Here is a 9,623-nt window from a genome sequence, read left to right as displayed (position 1 = left end):
AAACTATGAAGTGGAGGAGGATGATGACTACAACAACGATGGTGATATTGATGGAGGAATAGATTAATGAGGCTGAGGGTGATGACTACAACAACGTTGGTGATATTGAGGGAGGAATAGATTAATGAGGCTGATGGTGATGACTACAATAACGATGGTGATATTGATGGAGGAATAGATTAATGAGGCTGATGGTGATGACTACAACAACAATGGTGATATTGATGGAGGGATAGATGAATGAGGCTGAGGGTGATGACTACAACAACGTTGGTGATATTGAGGGAGGAATAGATGAATGAGGCTGAGGGTGATGACTACAACAACGATGGTGATATTGATGGAGGAATAGATTAATGAGGCTGAGGGTGATGACTACAACAACGATGGTGATATTGATGGAGGAATAGACGAATGAGGGTGATGCCTACGTGTCACAACCATCGTCTTGGAAATGACCGGACAAGGTGCAGCGTGGGAAGCGTACATTTCTTTTTATTAAGAATGTCGCCAACAAAAACAACAAACAACAAACACAACCATGAAGCTTACTAGGGCTTTACAGGACACTAACACAGACAACCACAACTAAGGTGGAAAAACAGGCTGCCTAAGTATGATTCCCAATCAGAGACAACGATAGACAGCTGCCCCTGATTGAGAACCACACCCGGCCAAAACATAGAAACAGAAAACATAGAAATAAAGAAACTAGAATGCCCACCTTAGTCACACCCTGGCCTAACCAAAATAGAGAATAAAAACCTCTCTACAACCAGGGCGTGACAGTGTGACTCCGGCCGCAAAACCTGATTCAAAAGGGGAGGGTCCGGGTGGGTATCTACTTCGGTGTGTGTGTGTGTGTGTGTGTGTGTGTGTGTGTGTGTGTGTGTGTGTGTGTGCGTGTGTGTGTGTGTGTGTGTGTGTGTGTGTGTGTGTGTGTGTGTGTCCAGTCTTTGTGCCACAGGTTATTATTTACAGGGACAGTGAGGAGTCTTCATAAACCCTAAACCCTGGATAGAGGGGCTCAGTGAATGTGGAGGTGAATGTGATCAGGTGGGTCAGTGTGTCAGAGGAGGCTCTATAGAAGGACAGAGTGCCGGCTGGCCAGTCCAGATACACTCCTACTCTGTGGGAGCTGGTAGGGGGGACGTCTATGGTAGTGGAGATATTATTGTGACAGGCATAGTAACTGTAGTCAGAGCAGAACAGACTCCAGGACTTGTCATTGTATCCAAGCCAACAGTCATCACCCTCTCCTCTCCTGCTGATTCCTTTATATGTCACTCCTATAACAGCCCCTCTCCCACTACACTCTACCTCCCAGTAACAGCGCCCAGTCAGACCCTCTCTACACAGCACCTGTCCACAGCCTTCAAATCTCTCTGGGTGATCAGGATACGGCTGCTCCTCTCTCCTACATGTCACCTTTCTGTTCTCCTCAGACAGAGAGAGGAGTCTGTTTACTGTGTTTAGGTCCAGTGTGAGATCACAGACATCTGATGGATGAAACCAGACACAATATTAGAAATCATCATCATTCACATTAGAATGTTAACTCACTTTTCACTAATTAATTTAATGTAGATGTTTCTAGATATCAAAAGGAGAAGTTAAGGTAACTTGAGACTTGTTGAATGATCATATGTTATACTGTATGGTAATATAAAACACACTTATTCCCATTAATTACACAAACACACACGCACACACACACACACACACACACATTGTCAAAGCAACTCTTTGTAAACGTTGGTGTCCCTGATTTCTGCTTCTGTAGATCTACAGCTGATATTTAATATGACCAAGTAAGTAATGATGGTGGTCTTTGACTTTAACTTAACTTGAATTAAGACCTTATTCTTAGTTATATTCTTCACAGCAGTCAACACTCACATTTTCTAAGCCCAGGTTTCATTCTGTTCTCTCCATCATTTTCCACACTGTAGCGGTAAGCAGAAGAACAGACAGTCATTGAGTGATACACCTGAACTCTCACACACACACACACACACACACACATATAACTGGTAAGAATGTTTGTCTTAACTAGCCTGATAAGTCAAACATGTCTGATATGAACATTGACATAAACCCTCTACATACTTGAGTTTCTCCAGTCTGCAGTGTGGATCCTCCAGTCCAGCAGAGAGCAGTCTGACTCCTGAGTCTCCTGGGTGATTGTAGCTCAGGTCCAGCTCTCTCAGGTGTGAGGGGTTTGACCTCAGAGCTGAGACCAGAGAAGCACAGCCTTCCTCTGTGACTAGACAGCCTGACAGCCTGCAAAGAGTCAAATCATATTAAAATCACACTGATATTCTTTGGTGGTGAAAATTGCAGTATATATTTTTTCAACCTATTCAGATACATCAGTGTCCTGAAACCTGCCATATCTATTCATAAATGTATGTATCATTATTATAAATAATCATAATATTACATGCAGATAAAAAATGTATAGTACAAATATTTGAGTAGACTGACCAGACCAGTTTAAAAAGCAGTATCAGTCAGAAGACAGACAGTGGGGTATCAGATTTAGATTGTATTGAGTATACAGTCCACACCATATCTATATTGACAGTGAAGCTAACATTTTAAATGTGGCTCTATACTCCAACATTTTGGATTTGAGAATTTAAAAAATGTATGTGACAGTATATAATGTCACCTTTTATTTGAGGATATTTCCCCATTTAGAAAAATGAAATCACTTTATGTTGTTAGGTTGTAAATAATAAGAGTAATAAGCAGTAAAGATCAAACCAAGGTGATTCACCCACTGGACCATACATCTGCATAAGACAAAGAACATATTCACACGAGTACCAGTATTTAACCCTTTCTCCTATGCTGAGTCTCCTCCTACACATCTGAACAGCCAATACACATCTGTTGCTAGACAGAAGATGAGTGAAATATGTTCTTCCTCACTACATCTAACCTGACCTCTGCCCACATTCCTTTTCCTCCCTAAATCATGGCTGTCATGGTGACTTGTGCCAGACTGTGTCTCTTCTCCTCCCAGAGGATCCCTGATGGCTAACAATAACATATCCTGACATAATGTAAACATTATACATTACCCTCTCCCTCAGTGACATATCCTGACATAATGTAAACATTATACATTACCCTCTCTCCCTCAGTGACATATCCTGGTAGAATGTAAACATTATACATTACCCTCTCCCTCAGTGACATATCCTGACATAATGTAAACATTATACATTACCCTCTCCCTCAGTGACATATCCTGACATAATGAAAACATTATACATTACCCTCTCCCTCAGTGACATATCCTGACATAATGAAAACATTATACATTACACTCTCCCTCAGTGACATATCCTGACATAATGAAAACATTATACATTACCCTCTCCCTCAGTGACATATCCTGACATAATGAAAACATTATACATTACCCTCTCCCTCAGTGACATATCCTGACATAATGTAAACATTATACATTACCCTCTCCCTCAGTGACATATCCTGACATAATGAAAACATTATACATTACCCTCTCCCTCAGTGACATATCCTGACATAATGTAAACATTATACATTACCCTCTCCCTCAGTGACATATCCTGACATAATGTAAACATTATACATGACCCTCTCTCCCTCAGTGACATAACCTGACATAATGAAAACATTATACATTACCCTCTCCCTCAGTGACATATCCTGACATAATGTAAACATTATACATTACCCTCTCTCCCTCCGTGACATATCCTGACATAATGACAACATTATACATTACCCTCTCCCTCAGTGACATATCCTGACATAATGTAAACATTATACATTACCCTCTCCCTCAGTGACATATCCTGACATAATGTAAACATTATACATTACCCTCTCTACCTCAGTGAAATGAATAAGTATACTTCATGATTTCAAAAGTTAAGAAATCAGAACCCATCAATGTATCTAGTCCCCCTATTTGAAGAAGTCATAAGTATTCTGAACAATTCACATATAGTGTATTGAAGAAGTCAAAAGTTTAGTATTTGGTCCCATATGCTTTGAACACAATGACTACATCAAGCCTGTGACTGCCATGATTGAGAAAGATCATGAATGAATAATGAATAATAATGAGTGAGGAAGTTAACAGAGGCTACAACAAAACATACTAACCTCTCACCATTACCATTAACAGAGGCTACAACAAAACATGCTAACCTCTCACCATTAACAATAACAGAGGCTACAACAAAACATGCTAACCTCTCACCATTACCAATAACAGAGGCTACAACAAAACATGCTAACCTCTCACCATTACCAATAACAGAAGCTACAACAAAACATACTAACCTCTCACCATTACCAATAACAGAGACTACAACAAAACATGCTAACCTCTCACCATTACCAATAACAGAGACTACAACAAAACATACTAACCTCTCACCATTACCAATAACAGAGACTACAACAAAACATGCTAACCTCTCACCGTTACCAATAACAGAGACTACAACAAAACATGCTAACCTCTCACCGTTACCAATAACAGAGGCTACAACAAAACATGCTAACCTCTCACCATTACCAATAACAGAGGCTACAACAAAACATGCTAACCTCTCACCATTACCAATAACAGAGGCTACAACAAAACATGCTAACCTCTCACCTTTAACCTCAAATAAAAAGGTGACATTCTGTAATGTCACCTAATATGAAACATTCTATCTCAAATCCAAAATGCTGGAGCATAGCACCACAATGAAAACTGTAAGCTTCACTGTCCAAACACAAATGGTGTGGACTATGTGTGCCTGGTAAACACATATGGATCTGGTGAACAGTTATCACTTGTTGACCAACTACAGGAATACTGACCTCAGAGTCTCCAGTTTACAGTGGGGATTCCCCAGTCCAGCAGAGAGCAGCTTCACTCCTGAATCCTTCAGGTCATTGTTACTCAGATCCAGCTCTCTCAGGTGTGAGGGGTTTGACCTCAGAGCTGAGACCAGAGAAGCACAGCCTTCCTCTGTGACTAGACAGCCTGACAGCCTGACAAAGAGATCATCATGACTTCAAACACACTGTTAATTTAACACCAGTAGTGTAGAAGGACAATGGCAGATGCATTTGGTTTATTCTCTCAAACAACATATAGATTCACCTTCCGTCTCCTAGAATTGTATGGTCATATTGTTATACTAATGTAAACATCAATGCATTTATTCAATATGTTTTAATAATATAATAATACAAATCTTTCTCTAAACTGGATAATGCTTCCTGATGATTAGTTCTTATATGTCATTTTATTTACTCACAGAACAGCTCTGGAGGCTTTGACCACTGGCAGCAGCCTCAGAAGACCTTCCTCTGATCTGGAGTATTTCTTCAGGTCAAACACATCCAGCTCCTTTTCTGAAGTCAGCAACACAAAGACCAGAGCTGACCACTGTGCAGGTGACAGGTTGGGTTTTGAGAGACTTCCTGATCTCAGGTAGCTTTGGATCTCCTCCACTAGAGAATGGTCATTCAGTTCATTCAGACAGTGGAACAGATTGATGCTCCTCTCTGGAGAGGGATTCTCCCTGATCTTCTCCTTGATGTACTTGACTGTTTCTTCATGGCTCTGTGAGCTGCTTCTTGTCGTTGTCAGTAGACCTAGTAAGTGCTTCTGATTGGACTCCAGTGAGAGGCCCAGAAGGAAGCGGAGGAACAGGTCCAGGTTTCCAGTCTCACTTTGTAAGGCTTTATTCACAGCACTCTTGTAGAAACTAACTTCAGACTCTTTGTTTGTTTGCAGTTTGTCCATTAGATTCTCATTGTTGTTGATGAATGAGTGGAACACATATACAGCAGCCAGAAACTCCTGAATGCTCAGATGAACAAAGCAGTACACCATGTCCTGGTACAGCCCACATTCCTCTTTAAAGATCTGTGTGCACAATCCTGAGTACACTGAGGCTTCATTGACATCAATGCCAGCCTCTTTCAGGTCTTCTTCATAGAAAATCAGATTGCCATTCTCAAGCTGTTGAAAAGCCAGTTTTCCCAGTGACAGAACGCTCTCTTTATTCCAGTGTGGACCTGTCTCTTCTTTCCCAAGATACTTTTCATTCTTCTGTTTGGTATGAAACACCACAAGGTGTGTGTACATCTCAGTCAGAGTTTTGGGCATCTCTTCTCTCTTATGTTTCAGCATGTGTTCAAGGACTGTTGCAGAAATCCAACAGAAGACTGGAATGTGACACATGATGTGGAGGCTCCTTGATGTCTTTATGTGTGAGATGATTCTGCTGGCGAGGTCCTCATCACTGAATCTCTTCCTGAAGTACTCCTCCTTCTGTGGGTCATTGAACCCCTGTACCTCTGTCACCTGGTCAACACACCCTGAAGGGATCTTATTGGCTGCTGCAGGTCGGGTAGTAATCCAGAGGAGAGCAGAGGGAAGCAGATTTCCCTTGATGAGATTTGTCAGCAGAACATCCACGGAGGTTGACTCTGTGACGTCCCAACAGATCTTGTTCTTCTGGAAGTCTAGGGGCAGTCGGCACTCATCCAGACCATCAAAGATGAACAGAACTTTGTACTTGTCGTAGTTGGAGATTCTTGATTGTTTGGTTTCCATTGAGAAGTGATTGAGAAGTTCAATCAAAGTGTGTTTGTCCCCTTTCATCAAATTCAGCTCCCGGAAAGGGAATGAAAATACAAATTGGACATCCTGATTTGCTTTTCCTTCAGCCCAGTCCAGAATGAACTTCTGCACAGAGACTGTTTTTCCAATGCCAGCGACTCCCTTTGTCAGCACAGTTCTGATTCGTTTGTCTTGTCCAGTTAAGGGTTTGAAGATGTCGTTACATTTGATTGCAGTCTCTGGTCTTGCTTGTTTCCTGGTTGTTGTCTCAATCTGTCTCAGCTCATGTTCATTATTGACCTCTCCTGTTCCACCCTCTGTGATGTAGAGCTCTGTGTAGATCTTATTGAGAAGTGTTGGGTTTCCTTGTTTAGCGATCCCCTCAAATACACATTGAAACTTCTTCTTCAGATTAGATTTGAGTTCACGTTGGCAAATCACAGCCAGCTCATCTGAATGAAGAAATAACACAGAGGATATTATATTACATTTGTTTTAATGCCTACATTATTGTAGGACTGTTATAAAGTTTTACATTATAATAATTTATTCTCTTAACTGACTATATAAATGTGTAAATGTTTTCATAATACATTACAGACTGGTTTGACTGATGAGATAATTATTGGTATTATTGATGGTATTATTAATGTTGTCTCTCTCTCTAAATTAATCACCACAACACATCCCTGCTGCTACTTGATGAGGTCACTAGGTGTTGTGTTAAGGCTGCTACAATATCATTGAGTTGCACAGCTACTTTAGCTGTACTTTAGCTACAGCTTTTAAATGTTATAAAACAGCATTCAACATGAAGCAGACAGATCTTACATTTCTCCAGTGTGTCAGCAAGCTCCTTCTGGTTCATTTTCCTCAGGATGTGCAGTGTGATCTTCAGAGCCCCCTCTCTGGCACTGCTCTCCTGCTTCTCATCTTCAGCATCCACCACTTCCTTATCCTGCTTCTGACTCTCAAAGCCTTCTGGGAGTTCTGGACTAAGAATCCTCTTGAACATCTTCAGCTCGTTCTTCACAAATGTCAAAATATTCTCTTCAAGCATCTGGAATAAATCAAGTAAATAAGTTAAGCAAGAGAAGAAATGCTTTCTCATTAACACATTAATGAATGATTGACAGATCAATTTTACTTGAGGTCAACAAAACAAATGTACATAACAGGACCACATACACTGAATATTGAGGCCAGGTCTGTTTGATGACTCTGGGAAGACTGACCACTGAGAATCTCTGACTCTGATCTCTCCTGTTGGTTTCTGTGGACAAAACATGAGATTACATCTCCTCATCCAGGGAGTGCACACACACACACACACAAACACACACACACACACACACACACACCCCACATACAAACACAAACACACACACACCCCACACATGCACACACACTCAGTCACACACGGAGGGAATGTTGTGTTTGTTTAATATTGTTTTAGGAATATAAACTTTACAAAAGGATTAGCCTATTGATTATGAAAACAACATAAAGAGATGAGAAAATGGGAGAGGAGAAATGACGTGAGACAGTATTGTTCAACTCACTAACCATGACCCATGAGTTCTTCTTACCTTTGTTCAGTAGAAAAATCTCCCTCTCTAAAGTGTATAGGATGACCCATAGACCTGTCACTCTTCATGGACACACAGCTGGGTACAGGGGAGGCTGGTCTCTCCTGCTTGATTGGACTTCAACACAACAGAGACAAACATTACATCTCTCATCTACTCTGAGCTCAGATGGGGAAACATAAGAAGAGTTTCATTCCAAAACGCTATATATCCATTTTCAGAAATGTTGGTAAAAAGCTTTTATTTCTTAAAGACATTTTCAAAAAGATTGGTGTGTTTTTTCACTATCTAATCATGACATGGGGTTGTTCAATGACAGACATGTTTTTGTTTAAAATCTATCACTTGATGTTTTCATTTCAGAGAGACAATTAGTCAAGTTTCGGTCTTATGTAGCAACATTTGAAATTGTGTTTTTCACATTGGATAAAAGTAGAGACTCAGAGCTATAACATGGTATATCATACACTACAGTTGAGGAACAATGGGAAAGTCATTCTGCTTTGAACGTTGATTAACTTGTAAGCTTACATTTGAGAAAATGGCCTTTGAATGTTTTTACCTGAGATTAGTGTTCATGGTTAATGCCGACAGGTCTCATTGATAACAATAGTGAAGATGGCATTGTGACGCAGAACAAAGAGCTGAGAATAGAACGTTCAGGAGGAGAGTGCCACGGTGCTCAATAGAACTAATAGGATCTGGCAGGGTGAAACATGATTCGAAATAAGGCCTGTTTTTTCACAATTTTTTCACGATTACTACAACTAGAGACATAAGGTAATGTTATGAAACTGGGCTCCATGGCGGATCCAATGAACTAGTTTTTATTTGAAAAAAAAGCGTTAAAAATGGAATGTGTCCAGCCTACTTGAGCTGTCCTAAGTAGTTAAGAGTTAACAGCAGGTGTCTTGATAATACTATAGAATAATGCAGAGAGTCAGTGGTTCCTGAGCCACATGTAATTGCTTTGTAGTAGTTAAAATAATGTTTTGATATTTCTAAATAATCAATCCATAAATAATATAGACCTACATGCAACAGTATGTCTTGTGCTTTTGGCAATGATTTATGTATAATAATTATGTATAACAAGTGATACCATGTATGTCTGCATAGCATTTTGTCAGATTAACTCAGGGTTTCGCCCAGTGGCTAAGGAGTTGGACCTGTCGCAGGAGTTGGACCTGTGGCCGAAAGGGGGCTAGAAAAAACAGGCGCAATTGATCTGACCACTGGAGGGCTGCTGGGTTCACATCCTCAAAACATCCACCTTTTGTTGATCAGAACTCTAGAGGTTCTTCTTCACTGAACCCCAAAATATATATAACTTTTAGTGGTTCCATATATTAAGGAAGTGATAGAAGCCTTTTTGGTTCTATAAGGAACCTTCTTTTCTAAGA

At 40.3% G+C, this 9,623-nt stretch overlaps 1 long non-coding RNA gene across 1 annotated transcript in view; it reads right to left on the bottom strand.

Moving 5' to 3' along the window:
- Nucleotides 1-7,859: 7,859 nt before the first annotated feature.
- The window catches only part of LOC120035425, a 2,765-nt gene continuing 1,001 nt past the window's right edge, over nucleotides 7,860-9,623 (bottom strand). The window contains exons 2-3 of the long non-coding RNA XR_005474184.1: nucleotides 8,221-8,337; nucleotides 7,860-7,904 (exon numbers count right to left, since the gene is read on the bottom strand). This is a non-coding gene — a long non-coding RNA (uncharacterized LOC120035425). The remainder of the gene's footprint in view (nucleotides 7,905-8,220; nucleotides 8,338-9,623) is intronic.

The sequence above is a fragment of the Salvelinus namaycush genome, unplaced genomic scaffold (assembly GCF_016432855.1).
Source record: "Salvelinus namaycush isolate Seneca unplaced genomic scaffold, SaNama_1.0 Scaffold1052, whole genome shotgun sequence".
NCBI lineage: Eukaryota > Metazoa > Chordata > Actinopteri > Salmoniformes > Salmonidae > Salvelinus > Salvelinus namaycush.
Note: the sequence above shows the minus strand (reverse complement) of the source record. Positions and strands in the feature narration are given on the sequence as shown.